This window comes from Tiliqua scincoides, chromosome 4 (assembly GCF_035046505.1).
Source record: "Tiliqua scincoides isolate rTilSci1 chromosome 4, rTilSci1.hap2, whole genome shotgun sequence".
Lineage (NCBI taxonomy): Eukaryota > Metazoa > Chordata > Lepidosauria > Squamata > Scincidae > Tiliqua > Tiliqua scincoides.
Genome location: NC_089824.1, coordinates 95,438,224 through 95,452,176, shown reverse-complemented (window position 1 = coordinate 95,452,176; position 13,953 = coordinate 95,438,224). Strand labels below are relative to the sequence as shown.

Genomic DNA, 13,953 nt, shown 5'->3' with positions numbered 1-13,953 from the left:
TGCAGGCCTCTTCAACATCTTAAGGTTTATAATGATGAACTGTCCACTGAACACAGGAGCAAAAAGTGTACAAGCCCTTATTTACATAAATCTGTGAAATTATCCTGTTGTATTGGAATCCTTGAAGATCTGGAGAGGAGGTGGGATGTGGTGTCAGCAGTGGCCCCTTTAAGGGTAAGGCCAGGGCATTCACCAGCACATCTGTAGCCAGTTGAAGGCAATGGGGCCCTCAGGCATAAAAGCACCTGATGAAGGGAGAGTTGGGTGTGGGTAGCAGAAGGAGGAAAGCTTGAGGAAGGACAGACCGGACTGAGAAACTGATGGCTAATGGACTACTGGAACTGCTGATGGACTGACTGGTGAATGGACTTTGGAAACTGCTGCAACAGACTGCTGGATTAGCTAATGAGCTAAAAGTGGGCATAGGTTCTCCAGGCAGAGCTTGGATTGGGAATCTGGCAAAACACCTGTAAGATTACATAATCCTGATTCTAAGGATTGTAGTATCAGTAAAGAATTGTTTAGGATACACTTAACCAATCCTGCATTAGTTCAATGCACTGGTTTGTAATGGTGTTGCTGCATTACTGCTGCATGTAATTAGGAAACTTGAAGACACCCTGCTAGCATGACAAAGCAATGCTGACATGTGGCACAGAATTTGGTGGAGGAGGAGGCAGGATGAAGGAGAGGTTGGAGATGGCTCACCTAAGCATGCAGGATTGGTATAAACCTAGGCACAGAGCCTCTGAGAAGAATTTTGTCAGGGGTACAAAGTTTCTTTTGGGCTCCTTTCCAAAAGGGGAAGGGTAAAACAGAGTGGGGGAGAGTGGCAATGGGAGTAAGCAGAATGGGGGCAAAACAGAGAGGGGAAAGAGTGATGACAGCTGAAATAGTCTTTGGGCCCAGGTCTACCCAGCTTCCCAATGCAGAGCCTACATACCAGCACAGCATCAACAGCTAGATACAGTAATATGGAAAATCGAACATACTCTTAAATTGTTTCAATATAAAAAATCATTGCAGAAAATTAGCATCATTGTATTTAGGCTCAGACTAGAATGGAAAGTGTCCTGCATGTTCCAAAATGTACTTCTGCAGCTGTGCAGAAGAATCCACTATTATACACTCCTTCATGGTAAGCAGATCCACAAGGCAAAGCGCTACTATGGCAGGGCAGCTTCCCCCCCAATGTTAAGGCATGTATGCATTCCTGGGCTGGGTGTATATGGCTTGTGGCAGTAGTTGGCCATGTGTCCATAGTAGTGCCCCCAGCATCCTGCACAGGCAAAGAGTCATTGGTGAGATAGGAAAATGTCAGATCCCAGGAAATTTGTTCAGCCAGGTCTCTAAGAAAGCAGAAAAATCCCATATTATCTGTGCACATCCATAAAAAGGAACATGGCTCTACTCTGTTTCCCTACTCTAAGTGACCTTCAATTCAATCCAATCTTGGACTGGTCCAGAGAGTGCAGCAGCACTATTGCAGCTGCTATGGCATGCTATGGGCCGGCCAGTGACCAGGCAGCAATGGAGAAGAAAAGAACTTTTACACTTACCTACTCTGCTACTGCCTGGTCCCCAGTGGGCCTACTTGAATCTGTGCTAGCTCTTTGGCTGGCATAAATCTGAGTGGTTCCAAGGGGGCATGTTGATCCCAGGCCGGGGCATAGGATATTGGCTCTACCATTGTGGATGATATCAACCCCTGGCCAGGTTTGATCCTCACACTAACTGCCCCCATTGCCACCTGAACTGGACCACTGGAGTGTCCAGGCAGTTCTGGCACATGGGGGAGCTGCTGGTTGTTTCTGCTGACAGCTCCATTATGCATGATTGTAGCTCAGTGTTTGCACCACTTGTTGGTCATTTATGACAACAGATTGTGAGATCTACTGTTGTAAATGACCACAGGATTGGTCATTTTTCATCACAAATGTTTCATTTGTGTCATCACAAATGTATAATTAAGTACTGCCCTTTCCCCTGTGCTTTAATCAGTAGTACAAGCACTTTTACATGTGCCCCTATTTGTCTGTTTTGTCTGTGCTTTGTTATTTTGTAAAAGAAGTATGTTTTGTCACATTCATGAATTGCGGTTCGGTTTCTCATATGCCAGCAGGCCTGATAGCAGCCATTTTTCTTTTCAGTAGTGCATTATACCCCCCCATCCCATCCCTTAATCCTGCCTTTTATTTCTTCTGTTATCTATTTCATTTTCCTCTGTAAATTGGGATAAATTCTTGGTATACAGCTTGGCAATTACATTGCACAGATGGGCTGTGTAATTGATAACTTTCTGTCCCCCATGAATGTTTTTTCTCTGAAGGCAGAATTAGAGGAGAAAGGAAGTCAAGGAGAAACAATCCTGAGAGCTATACAGGTGCTATTCCTAGGGCATGGCAGACAACATGGTACTAACACTTCCTGTGAATAATGTATTCAGTAGTTCTATTAATAATTATTGATTTTGTTCATACAGATACCTTCTTATCTTTTACACTTACATATGTCCGTCCCTCCCCCCCGACATGTGGTAATCAGATGCTTAACATCAAAGGGCTTGAGCATAGCAATGCTAAGCTCCTGGGGTTTTGGGATGTTCTGGGGTAGGGGACCCTTGATCTTTCTCTGTTTCATTCTCACTCCATTCCTTAAGTGTTTGTAGAGCACAAAAACAAGAAAAAAGGGAAGGGGAAAGGGATTTCTGCCAATAAAACAAAATTAACATAACAGAAACAACACAAACTCTCTCAGCAACTATTACCCAAAACTCTTTGTAATACAAATCTAAATTTATTAGCAATTTATCAATGATAATTTCTTAATAATAAATTAGCAATACACCAGTGATAATGATTACTTCTGACCAAATAACACTTAAAAGGTAGGGAATATGTAACATAAATGCCGAACCAGTTCAATGGAACAGAAGAACACTTTTCAGATGTTATGATTCAGTGTACAAGAAACACATGGGGTGGCAACCAGAGCACACTGTCTAGGGGGAGAAGAGGGACCAGAGCTTCTGGAGGGCATTGGGGGAATGTAGTATCATGGGGGCGAGGTTGCTGGTGTGTTTTCACTGTCCCAATGCATTCATTGTACACTGAGTCAGTAGCAGATGAAGTGGGTAGCTGGGAGGGGGCATGCCCTAGGTGCCAGGCTGAAGGGGAATTGGAGGAGCTGATGGTGTGCAGGGGAGTAACTAGGGCAACATGCCGTCCCCTGTGGCGAGTGCTGTGAGTTGGGCTCGCCTTCCCTCCTGGCTCCGAATAGCTCCAAAATGGAGCCATTCTGGAAGCGGGTGGTGGGGTAGGCATGTCAGGTGCTGGTATGGGGGCAATGTGATGACACAGGGGATGATATTTCTGTATCACTGCGTCACCCAGCTTCAGGTGCCAGGAGGCACTGAATGATAACATATGAAAAGGGACCAGAGCTTCAGCTGGAAAAGAGGAGGGAAACCACATCCAGTTATTACATTGTGTCTAGTTTTCCTGCTAAAATGCTGGTGTTCTCTTGAACTGGAGTTTTAGTACATATCTTCACTCACACCTTATATTGGATGTATCCATGTGATGGATTTTAATTGTTGTAAGTCACTTTGGGAGCCACTTTTCTTGCTTGAAAAGTGGGTTCTTAAGAAATAAATGTGTACCTTGGTTGACAGCCAAGAAATGCTTCACTTAAAAAAGAACTTCATGCTATATAGTATTTTGTCTCTTTTGTATGCTATTCTAAATCATTTGGAGGTAATTTCAAAAGGGTTTTGGAAAAGTTAATATTTTTCTTTACTTGTTTACTGTGTGTTGTATTCAAACAAGTATGAGTGAAGGGAAGTTCAGAGAGGGGGGAAAATTCTACAGTCCCACTGAAGCCCCTTGAGCACTGCAGGGAAAAGTCTGGCATTTGTTGTGGTGGGGTACAAGAAGGTGGAGAATGTGCTGAAGACACCTTGTGTCAGCAGTGCTCTCTCCAGTGAGCTTCCTGACACTTGTTCTGGTTTGGAAATAATCCAATATTTATAGACTACCTGCCAATTATGACAGTTTCCAAGGCCTACAACAAAAACAAACTAAAAACAGTTCTCAATTAAAACAATGCTAGTTGAAGAAATAAAGCTAAGAGTCAGGAGCCAAGAAACCAAAACTCCGTAACAGCAAGAGCAAGATAATCAGAACCGTATTAGAATAACCTAAAAAAGCAACAAACCAAAAGCAAGGATAATGGTCTGAATCCAATCTCTGAAAGCACAGCAAATGAGATACATTTTCACCAGAGATAGAAACTCGAGTCAGGTGACTCAAGTCCAAGTACCCCAAATGTGTTTTTTGCTGACTCATGTACACCTGAATCAGGCATGTAACTGACTTGAGCACTAACTTGAGTTTGAGCCACTGACTCAGAAAGGAGTCCCCACCTTTGCAGACTAGAGTCTGTCAGTGTCTGGGTGTGCTTGCTTACTTTTTCAGGTGCGTGGAACACCTTACGGGGTCATAATTTAGACCAGGTGAGCAGCAGCAGGAAAGTTCCAGTCAGGAAGGGAAGGGTTAATGTTGTGCATTGAGCAGGGGGAGGGAGGCAGGAGAGGGCTCTCTTGCCCATCTTGGAAGGAATTGATGATTGGATGAAGGATGGGTGGTCTTTTTTTGGGGGGGGGCACAAGGGAAGGCAGAAGGGGGAGCCCAAGAGGGTTCTTGCATTAGGATTAGCTGGAGGGAGAAGCCTTTCCTCATTGCTCCGGCCATTATTACCTGGAAGGAAGAAGCTGCCTCATTGAATGACAGGAAGTGGGACTACTTCTGAGTAGAGCTGCAAAGGATTGGGTCGTACTATTAAAGTAAACCTCCCAGCTGCTGCTGTGCAACTCTTCTGCCATTTGCTGCTTCTGTCCCCTACCACTGTCTGTCCCACCCCCTCCTGTCTGAGCTTGGATGCCTCCCAGTTCCTTTTGGTCCATGCCCTGGTGTGCCTGACCCAAAAGACACTGACTTGAATTAAAATTCAGAATACTTTTTGGGAGGGTGGGAGTCAGCAAAGGGCGCCCATTAAGACTCATGCACGAGTCAAGTTGCAGGGGAGGGTGGAGTCTCAGAACTTGACCCAAGTCAAGTTTCCCTCCCTGATTTTCACATCCCTCCACAAAAAAGAGGGAAGACCATGCCTCCCTCCTAGAAGAGGATGTTCTCAGGTTCAGGGCCCCAGAACCAGTCAAATTCTTTGCTGGCACCAAATGCATGGCACCAAATGCATGGCACCTGGACAAACGCTTCATGCTAGATTTTAATGCCTGAGGGCCCAATACAGAGCAGTGTGTGCTGGCTCACTGCCAGTGTGCACTGTCACAAATGTGCTGTAAGGCATGTTTGCAGGCATTAATGTTATCCCAGTGCTGGAGCTGGCCCAGTGTTGGCCCGTGTTAGGACAGCGCTGGTTGGAGGCCAGTGGAGAGATAAGTCAAGGCAGGGAGAGGCAGGGAGGAGGTGATGCAGGGTGGGTGGAGAGGAGGCACGGCACGGCACGGCACGGCACGGCACGGCAGGGGAGGGAGTGGGGTGGAGGGGGCAGGACCAGTGGAGCTCAGCTTTGCTGGATCAGTAGCCCCATACACAAGATGTCCTTACTCTATGCTGGCTCAGTAGCCAATGCAGAGGAGTGGCCCCATTGTGGGGCTACTTGCTTTATGCGGGGGAAGAATATTTCCTTCCCCCAAGGAGCCACCGCTGGGTGCCCGGTGCACTTAGGATGCCACAGCAGCCATTTTGGCACTGTGGGCTGTGAGACAGGAGAGGGGGTCCCATATGGAAGAATGAATGGTCTTAATTACAGTTAATAGTTCTTTAGCTTCAGTGCTGGAGGATTCATGGTTACTTCACACATTACACAGGGCAAACCCAGGATTGCTCCTGAATGTTTTTACCGTGACAAGTATACCTGTAAGATTCCTGTATTTGAAAATACATGTATCACATTGAAACTTCAAACTTAATCGTAGTTATATAGTCAGTCTGCATCTGTTCTACTCAGTATATGTTCCAGAGTAACCCTGAGATTAGAGAATGAATCTGCTGTTCCTTTAGTTGTTCCACTTCCTGCATGTCTCTCTTAGTGTGATTTTTAAGAAGTCTAAGGACAGTATATATTTTTCAGATTTAAGTTACCGTAGCTTTGACTATACTGTACATTATTTTTCCCTTCATGTGCTGACTTAGAATGTAACCCTTGAGTAAAGTGTATGATGACTGTACTGTATACATAAAACATCATAAAGCTATACCTTAAAGCAGTGGTTCTCAAACCTTTTCAACTGGCAGCTCCCTTGATCTACTGGGCCATTGACCATGTCTCCCCATTAGACTACAATTCTATACATTCTATAGGGTGGTGGGTTTTTCATGAGGATTACATGACTCCCCAGGGAGTGAGGATTTCCATGGCTTCCTGGGGATTCACAACTCACATTTTGGGAACCATGGCCTAAAAGGTGTGCCTAGAAACCTAACATGTGAAGGAACATATAGGTGAAAGCCAAATGGTTCCGTTTTCAGTTGGCACACATTCATCTGTATCAAATCCTTGACAGTATGAGAGAAGCAATGGCATAGCAAATCTCATTGTATTGAAAGGAAAGGTAATGCATAGGTGATATTCCCAAGTCTACATTTTATGTAAGGGCATTACTCAGATTTTACACACAAGTAAAGTAATTCAAGCAAATAATTCCTTCAGCATTTGCAACTTGTTCACATTGCACATGGATAATATTATGTATTGCTCCATATGGTGTTAGACTTTAATGCCATAATATATATTCACAGTGTAGTGGCTTCTGTGGGAACCACATAGCTATGAATTCTTTGACTTTTTAAATGTGAAATTTCTTCAATAATGTTATATTACTGCAGCTCTTGGAATAATTTCTTAGGTAAAAAAAAAAAGTGACAGCATGAGATGGGAATTGTGATGAATAGGGAATTTAGAAAAACTATTTGTAACATTATAAAAGGACAATTTCACCTTACACCATACTGGTGAGGACTGCTTTGAATCTGAATCTGAAAGATTAGGAATGGCTATTTATTTAATTCCTTTTCTAGTGAAGAAACAAGCCATCAAATTCTCCTTGCTTTGAGGCACACACTGCATCTTTTTCATAGTCCACAGGAGTGAAACATAATTTCAGTAGATAGTTTCCTTTGTTTACGGTTTGCATAAATGGTTGGCAACCTTCAGTCTCGAAAGACTATGATATAAGCCTACAGCACCCGGTATTCCCAAGTGGTCTCCCATCCAAGTACTAACCAGGCCTGACCCTGCTTAGCTTCCAAGATCAGACAAGATCAGGCATGTGCAGGGTAACAGCTGCTGCATAAATTCCTAAAGATAGAATACTTGACTAGTATTGAACTTCTTCAGGAAGGAGTCTGGCACCAAAGGAAATCATTACATAGTTCTTCAAGCTAAGCGCGCGCGCGCGCACACACACACACACACACACACACACACACACACACAGGCTCTGGGGGATGCTTCAATTTGTAGATGGCGTGCTGGCTGCTGCGGCAGTGTGAGTCTCTTGGATGAATCCTGCCACTGCTGTCCCCATACTGGATATTCAGGGCTCAGCGTTAAGCCTTTGTTGGGCATGGGACCTCAGCCAGTGCCTGATCTTAATGACCACTGATACTGCCCAGATGTTGGTAGATTTCTGTATTCATCCTATCAAAAGGTGATGCAAACAACCTGCATTTGTTACTTAGCAAATTAACCTGATGAAGTTTAGCAAAATTAGTCAGGAATCATTTGTAAAATCATCACTGCACCCTATTACTGTAATTGAGCCTGGAAACCAGGGTTGACTTAACATGGGTAAATACAGGACCCAGTCCTATCCAATTTTCCAGCACCGGTGCAGCCACAATGCAACCCCAAAGTAAGGGAACACATGTTCCCATGACTTAAGGAGGCCTCTGTGACTGCTGCCTCACCACAAGATGCTGTGCATGCCCCATTGGCACAGTTGCACAGGCACTGGAAAATGGGATAGGATTGGGTCCACAGGAAATAAAGCAGAAGTCTCTGGAAAGCTTAGCAGCTGTCTGGTGAAGTGAGGGGTGGAACTGGGCTGAGAAGCAGAACACAGGGATTGAAGAAAAAGGAGAATTTTTACTAGCAATTATAGTATTCAGATGCAGCCATTCTAAGGCCCAATCCTTTCCGCATTTACTTGGGAGTAAGCCCTTTGACTACAAAGAGACTTACATCTGAGTGGCTCCTAGCTTCTTCTCCAAACAGGAAGAGAAATGAAGGCTCTTATGGGAACTGTAGTCTGTATGAGGGCTGCTGCTATGTAAGTGCAGCACTTATTCCTCACAACTCCCATAAGCACCTTCAACTCCCTTCCAGGGGGCATCCACTAAAATTGAGAGTTAGGACAGATGAAAGAAAATATTTCTTTACCCTGTGTGTAATTAGTCTGTGGAACCCCTTGCCACAGGAAGTAGTGATGGTATCTTGCCTAGATGCCTTTAAAAGGGGATTGGACAAATTTCTGAAGGAGAAGTTCATCATGGGTTACAAGTCATGGTAGGTATGTGCAAGCTCCCGGTTATAGAGGTAGGCTACCTCAGATTGTCAGATGCAAGGGAAGGCACCAGGATGCAGGTTGTGTTTTGTTGTCTTGTCTTGAAGCATTTGGTGGGCCACTGTGAGTTACAGATACAGGTACAGGCTGCAATTCAGTGTACCATTACTTAAGAACAACACCCAAGGAAAGCAATTGGTCTACTTCTGAGTAAATAGAGTTGCAACTATGTGCAGTTGTGCTTTCTCATGCTCATTCCTTGTTGCTTGTCTCTCTGCTGTGAATTGAATTGCATACTTCCAGTTATGTGTTTTATGTTGCATGTTACATGCTGAGCCTTTGGCTTAACACACCAGGTACCTTAAAGAAGGATTTGGTTAATGGTTCTACTGGTATGTTGTTTACAGGCACTTACTCTGAAAGTGTTTACAAAAAGGTTGTGAAGATCAGAATTTAAAAAGTTAAGGAATAAAGTGTACCTTAGGATCTTGTACTAAATTTTTAATATATTAGAGACTGTCCAGTTCTTAGGTAACAATTACTGGTAGGTTATTTTTCAGAATATGGCCTCAGCTAAAATCAGGCAAAATTATAGTCAGACATGTTCCTAAGTTTAACTCCTGACTTATCTGGCCACAGAAAATTCCATGATTTTTTGACTCAAAACCTGCCCTCAACATCTGTGAGACTGACATAGGTGAGTGAGTTATTTATACTTATTATTTATAAGTATAAATATACTTATATTTATTTATAAAATAAATATTTGCCTGATGATGTCACTTCCACCATGACATCACTTCTAGTGGGTCTTGGACAGATTGTCATTCTAAAAAGTGGGTCCCAATGCTAAAGGTTTGAGAACTGCTGCAAGAAGGTGTTAGTAAGTTGACACCCTGGGGGTGTGTGTGTGACACCACTAGTGACCAAAATCACTAAAATCACAGTTTGCAGGAATAATACCATCATGTTCTATATCAATCAATGTGTAATTTCATGCAGAATGTGTTCTATCTTTGTACAGCCAGGTACAGCCAAAAAACCAGTGGGGGCGAAGTGATGGTATGTCACCATGCCCACCACCTGGGGTGTTGCCCCACCTACTGCACGGGGGTGTGTGTGACGCACTGATATCCTGCACTGGGAGACTCGAATCCTAGTGACGCCACTGCATGTACTGCTTCCTGTGGCGAGGGGGGCAGTCACAGGGGCTTCCACAAGGTAAGGGAACATTTAAGGTAAGCTGTATTGTGGCTGCATCAGTGCTGGAAAGTTGGATAGGATCGGGCCCTTAGAGAGCAATTTTAATGCTCCTGCCAGCTTGTACCTATGCCACTTCTGCTGTTGATAATTATTTTCAGCACAATCCTACTATTACCAGCAGTGCTTTACTAAAACATGTGTGACATGTGACCATAAGGGGTAAGCAATTATGTGCAGGGATCTTGAGTCGTAGCTAATGGCACATCTATGAATTCAGTAATGAGATGATGACTGAGGCAAGAGTTAAGGTGCACCAAAGTTTAGTGAAAGTACCCAAGAACTGAAACAGGGGGGTTGAATCACTCACTCTACCAACATAGGCTGCAATCCTAACCATACTTTCCTGAGAGTAAGCCCCATTGAACAAAATTAGACTTATTTCTGAGTAGACCTGGTTAGGATTGTGCCCATAATCACTGTTAAACTACATAGGGAATTCTACCATCAACATGCACAAACAAAGGAACCCTAGGAGGAGAGGGGAGGGGAGGAACTCCTTAGAAGGAAAAGAACTCCATTCCTTGTAAACGGTCTGTGGTGTTATGTCAACCCCTTCACTGGCTACATGGCAGCTCTCTGGCATTTCCAGACTAGTACTGGATGCTGTCCGCTTTTTTATACTTACAGGGGTCAGCACCGGCTCTCTAGAGGGTTTGGGGAAACCCGCTGTGGGCCTCCCAATCCCTCTGAAATGCAATTGCAATCCACTGTAATGAAAACCAGAAGTGGGTCATGATCAATTTTTTATCTGAGAAGTGGGGAGGCCTGTAGAGGGGGGGATACAGGCACCCCGCACCCTCCTGTGGGCCAGCACCGCCCCCCTGTAAGTATCAAAAAGCCCTCTTGTCCCCAGTGGTGATAAGATTGTAGAAGTCCTGCTGTTGCCTCACCCCTTAACGAGCAGCAACAGGGCTTCCCTAGCTGGGGCATCTGGTCGACAGGCTAATGGGGAAGTAAGGAAAATATTTTCCCTCACCTTTTTGAAGCCTACTGATCTGCTGTCATCCCCCCCCCCCCAACAGGATGCAGCACTGTTGCATCAGTGGGGGAAGAATTGGATTGGGCTGTTAATGTTCCTACCAGACTGGACCTTCTTTCTGTCACCTTCATAATTGCTACTGCTTCAGCTGCATGGGGATGATATTCACATGACCAGTCTGTGTGAATATTGTTTAAAGGCAGCAGTAAAACCATCTTTTTTTAAAAAGGGAAAAGGTGTGAACATAGGCACTTCAGCAAAAAAAAAAAAAAAAAAAGGTTTTTAAAGGCCTTACACCTTTAAACTAATGGGGAACAATGCATACTATCAGCCACACTAACATGAACTATCATTAAGAAAAATCTATGTAAACATCTTTCATATGTAGAGAGAGAAAAGGGGGTGAAAAATAGAATTTTAATAAAGCATAACCCCAGACAAAAGATCAATATAATATCTTGCTTGCTACATTATCTCCAATTGTACTATTCCAGGCGGCTAAGAGTAAATTCCAATCATCCATAAACGAACTTCTAATTTCCTTCCCTTCTCGAAATCGAATTATAAGTAATTTTTGCCATCAGCAATGTGTTCCATCATAACTAAACCCCACTAGGTAAACCATCAGGTTTCCATTTAGATGTCATTTCAGTTCTGTCTGTTAACCATTGGTTAATTGCTTTTCATTTTCATTTTCCAGTCTTATATTGGATATATCCTAAAAGAGAAACCAATACAGTAGTTTTAATAGGGACTCTTGTCCTGTTTTCTCTTTTATTATGTGATTACTTTCCAGAAAGGTCCACTAAATAAAATACCAACACAATGTGCCTGCACATTGTACCACACAATGTACCATAAATACAATGTGCCTGCCTATTTACCATTTTGGAAAGGATTGTTTTCTTAGTTTTGGTTGTGTGTTATGCCTTCTACAATAACATAAGAATAGACTTGCTGGGCCCATTTAGCGCAGCTTCCTGTATCTTACAGTCTCTGGGAGCACACAAGGCGATACTTGCATTCTGTTGCCACTGCCTTACATTTGGGATTCTGACATTTGGAGATAGGCAACCTCTGGGTTTTAGAGGTAGTCTACAGTCATCATTTACCTGGCCTTTATCTGTCCAATCCCCTTTTGAAGGCATCTAAACCAGACATAATCACAACACCCTATGGTCAGAAATTCCATAGGTTAATTTTTACAGAGTAGATAAAGAAATATTTCTTTTTGCCCAATCCTTTCTCTTTCCTTCTGCTGGTGCAGCCCCACCAAAAAAGGTATGTACTGTATTCAGCAGGGTGGGGCGGGGCGGGGGGGGGAGAGATTGGGAGGCTTTGGAGGGGAAAGGGGATTTCCCACTTTGTAGTGGGAGGAGCAAGGAGATCAAATCCCTTTTCTGCTCCAAAACCTCCCAATCTGCCCCCCCCCCACTGGTTACAGCATGTACCTTTTTGATGTAGCTGGACGAGCAGGGGGAGAGGAGAGGATAGGATTAAACTAAAAGAAAGTTATGATGACTGTATGCAGCCTTTGGGTTTTAGAGGTAGTCCATCTCTAAATGCCAGATGCAAGGCAGTGGCAGCAGAATGCAAGTATTTTATCTTGCGTACCTCAGAAAACAAGGGAACAAACTGGTAAAGAAAATGCTGACTTTCACCTAGGGCCAACACACACCATTGGACACATACCCCTGTCCCCTAGCTGATCATGTCCCTGCTCTCACAAAGGCTGACCACCAAAGCTTAAAAAAAATGGGTTCTCGCCCTCATTGCTCACCAGAGGGACTAACCAATTTCCCTTTGGTGCGTGACCTGCACTGTTCCTGCTGCTGCTGATCTTGGTTCTCTCCATCCAATATGGATGGTCTGATTTGGGGGAGGGCTGGGAATGGACTTCTTTATGCTACCTAGAATTGTTGTGGTGTCATTTTCTGTGACTGTGAGATTCTGGTTGCACTGACTGCTGCATTGCTACCACTGTTACTGCAGCTGGTGGTGGTGGTGGTGCCGGTGGCTCCCTCCCCCCCCCGGGTAAAGGAGAGTTTGATACTAGTCCTCATGCCATTAGCAGGGCCTCAGGCTAAGAGCCCTTTGGTTTGCAAAAACGGCTTACGGCTCAGGCCAGCAGAGGTTCAAATACTGCAAAAGCGAGGGGTGGCGTGACAAGCTCCATGTGTTCTCAATCCCCTTCCCTCTCCTTAGCACTCTCTTACCAACCAATCTTCTTCCTGGAAGTCATCCTGCCTAGTTATCTTCCGTGTGAAACCCAACAAACGTACTTAGGAAATGCTTTCAAATTAATGCAATAATTTTATAGTCAATATTCAAAAGGGCGAACATTTACACAGATGATAGCATAATCCTGTGCGTGTCTGCTTGGAAGCAAGCCTCACTGATTTCAATGCAACTTACTCCCATGTTAGCATGCATAATAATGCAGCATGGAAAGACGATAAAAGTTTTTTGGGTGGAATATTTACACTATTTCCCTATAAACCCATTCAGACTGGGAATTTTGCTTCAAATTCTTTGTTTCTCCTCTACTGAGAAATTCTTATTTAAAATGATTTTGTATCTTTAAGATATTATTGGAAGTCTTGCCCTGTTTAAATATTCTTGGATGAAATCTTACAGCCGAATCCTAACATACACCAGTGCATCCATGCTGCATGGCCTACGCTATATCCAGCACAGGTTAGGTGGTTGCTGGAGGTCTCCTTGGGGTAAGGGGATATTTTTCTTCTCTGGGTGCCGTGAATGTGCTTTACGCATGTTTGTGACTCCTTTGTATGGGGCAGAAGCCACTGCACTGGACAAAAGCACTGTTTGGATTGGGCTCTTAGATGCACTTAACTTTAAAATATATATCATTCCTACTGTGAGAATTCACCTACGTAAGTATATATGTAATCTAAAGTTTTGAATAACAGGTTAATGGCCAAAGATCTGTGCGTAATCAATTTTTGAATTTGCTCCAAAATTTGAGAAACTGTGAAGGAACTAATGTTTATTCTAAAAGACCACCCGATTTTCTTTAATCAAGCCAGCGTAATTGGTTTAATTATTCTTGAATCTCTTCATTTCTGGGGTTATCAAAAAATACAATTGCTTGTAATATTTT

The 13,953-nt window shown here is 43.6% G+C and overlaps 1 pseudogene; it reads right to left on the bottom strand.

Moving 5' to 3' along the window:
• Positions 1-7,256: 7,256 nt before the first annotated feature.
• On the bottom strand, positions 7,257-7,373 carry LOC136650149 (5S ribosomal RNA; annotated as a pseudogene).
• Positions 7,374-13,953: the final 6,580 nt, after the last annotated feature.